Source organism: Gekko japonicus, unplaced genomic scaffold (assembly GCF_001447785.1).
Source record: "Gekko japonicus isolate JY-2015 unplaced genomic scaffold, Gekko_japonicus_V1.1 scaffold575, whole genome shotgun sequence".
NCBI classification, from domain to species: Eukaryota; Metazoa; Chordata; class Lepidosauria; order Squamata; family Gekkonidae; genus Gekko; species Gekko japonicus.
In genome coordinates this window covers 933,489-936,327 of record NW_015174291.1, presented here as the reverse complement: position 1 = coordinate 936,327, position 2,839 = coordinate 933,489, and the positions used below count along the sequence as shown (strand labels likewise).

Here is a 2,839-nt window from a genome sequence, read left to right as displayed (position 1 = left end):
CTTACCGAGGCGGCCAGCGCCTCCAGCCACTCGCGGTCCTCGCCTTCGGCCGTGCCAGATAGGCGACCAGCAACTCGGCCAGGGCGACGACCGGCGTGTCACCTGCGCGGAAAGTCGCCTCCCGGCCCTCGTCCATCCCCGCTGCCGCTTTCCCTTGTGGCGCCCCACTGCGTGAAGCGGCGTCGGAGGCGGGACTCAGACGACATGGCCAATGGAACCTGGGTAAGCCTTTGAGGGACAGCGCAGCTGGCCAAACACTGTGGGTGCGTCACGTCCGGCGTGTCACCTGCACGGAAAGGCGCCTTCCGGCCCTCGTCCATCCCCGCTGCCGCTTTCCCTTGTGGCGCCCCGCTGCGTGAAGCGGCGTCGGAGGCGGGACTCAGACGACATGGCCAATGGAACCTGGGTAAGCCTTTGAGGGACAGCGCAGCTGGCCAAACACTGTGGGTGCGCATTTTCTGTCCTCTGCGTCAGTTTGCGTCTTACTGAATTATATATAAGGGAGGGATTCCAATGCTACTTGTTACCTTCACTCTAAAGAATAAAAGATATTGACATGGTGCCTGTTTGTCTACTGGGATTGGTTGGAAGTATTCTTATTATGACGACCTCCCTAATGAGTCTGTTTTTTCTTTCACAGAGTGACATTTAAAATCTAAAAATTAAATAAGAATGTACCAGGACACATGATATAATACAAAATCAGCGTTTGGAGCCACTGCTATGAGAACACACAGCAGTTACTCACAAGGCATATTCATGCCAATTAATCCTTAAAATCGCACATGTATAAATTTTTTATGCTGGAGGCCAACAAAGGACAGGAAGCTGAATGGGACTGATGGTGATGACATATTTCTGAATCACTCAGTTGTTACTGGAAATATTAAGATTTACAGAAATCTGAACATAAACCAGAATTCTACTCCCCCTCCCATATCCTCATTTTTAAATTAACCATTCTCCCTCATTCCCAGGGCTCTAATAAAACACACCCCTTCCTAAGTATTTCAAGCACATCTGGCAAGGCACAAGGGATCCAAGAAACAAGTGGGAGATGAAAGTGAATTGCACATTACAGGCAAAGAGGCAATATTATTCTGGTACTCTCCAGGCCAGCACCGGACAAAAATGCAGCTGGGCCACGTGATGTTTACAGCAGGGGATGTTGTCCAGGCCTGTCAAGGCAGCAGCCAATGGGAAAGGGGGGACGGGCAAAGAAGAGAAGCTACAGCATCAGATGTATAGACCAGACTTTATTGGTTTTCCCTACTGGCCACTAGCCCCTCTCAGTGATGTTTGAGCTGCTGCCGCCGCCGCCAGCGCTGGACTTTATTTTTAACAGGAGTGCCAGACATCTTGCACTTGTTAAGGGTCATCCCTTATGCAACTTTGCAAACTCCACAGTACAGAACCTGCCACTCAGGCAATTCTATATGAATCCTTGCCAAAGATCCTTCTCCTACAATCCCCAAACAACCCTAAAAGTTCTCACACACATTCTGCCTAAAAGTACCATTGTTGTAGACCAACAGTAAGTTAACAATTTATATAAGAATTATTGATGAAGTTCTTCCTCCAATACCAGTTGGGGGGGCGGACAATCCCGCACTGACAAACCATTTTTTTTCCTATTCCGTCTCCAACTTAAGGTGGCGGGCTAACTCTGACCTTCTAGGAAACATACAGCCTCCCCCCAAAATGGCCAGGGGGGCCGTGCACATCTCAAAGAGATGCCTGATGCCGCCTCAAAATTGGTCCCTTGTTCCCACGGTAAGATTTATTTATTTGAGATGAGAGGGGCGGTGGAGATTTAACATTGTTTTCACCTCATGAATAACATGGGGGAAGGGAAGCTGTCCATCTCATCCGCCTTCACCTCATGCCGCGTCCGAGAAGCCAATATTTATTTTACCACCCCCACCCCCCCCATGACAACACCCACCCATCGCCTCACTCACCCGACCGGCCAGGCCTGCCGACTCCGGGCTCTTTTGTCAGCAGCAAAAATAAAAAGCAGCCGCAGAAGCACCGCCTCTCTGGGGCTCCGCTCGCTCCTATCCCCGCCCCTACCGCAGCCTATCGGGCCGGCTCCTCTCGTCACTGGTCGCTATGGCTGCTGGGAACGTGGCGGACTTTTGCTTTACCGGCGAGAAGGAGAGCAAGAGCGCGTCGTCGCCTATCCCTGACGTAACCACTTTCTTTCGGGGCTGGCAGGAATATCTGTCTGCGCCTGCGCAGTATGAAAACACTTCGAAACCGCCAACACGGTCGTTTTACTGGCGCAGCTCGCAGAGTTGGTGGCGGCAGTTGTATGAATTGGTGCATGCGCGTTTTCCTCAGTAGGCCGAGCTGTCGGAAGAACTGCGGCAGGCCAGTAGCTGGTGGTGGGCTTCTGAGGCCCTGAAGCGGAAACACACAAAAAAGTCAAACAATCAGAAAAGGGGCTCTTATGTTGGTATAGAAATATATACATTGACAGTTACGCGCCTTTTATGGCTTCTTACAGTAGTCGCTGACAAAACTCGCTCCCAAAATCTGAGGCAGCTTGAGGTGATCACTTTGCAGCCTCGCTAGTTGCCACCAGCATCAGAAAACCAAGCCTCGACTACTCTCCCTTGGACCCACTGACGCAGAGGGATGAACTAAGGCACTAGCTTTATGGTTCAACTCGACCCTAAACCGACAGGCATTTGTGGGGTCTGGGTAAAAGTCGGAGCTCCATGATTTTAAACGGATCCTCGTGAATTCATATGACTTTTACATTGAAACAAAAAAAACAAAAACCCACCATCATACTATACAACATGTCTTAGCCTAAAGGCAGCACCACAAAAAT

The 2,839-nt window shown here is 50.4% G+C and overlaps 1 protein-coding gene across 1 annotated transcript in view; it reads right to left on the bottom strand.

Annotated features, from left to right (window-relative positions):
* The window catches only part of MOSPD1 (motile sperm domain containing 1), a 17,557-nt gene extending 15,488 nt beyond the window's left edge, over window positions 1–2,069 (bottom strand). The window contains exon 1 of the mRNA XM_015424034.1: window positions 1,962–2,069. The gene's annotated coding sequence lies outside the window, so the exon portion shown is untranslated. The remainder of the gene's footprint in view (window positions 1–1,961) is intronic.
* Window positions 2,070–2,839: the final 770 nt, after the last annotated feature.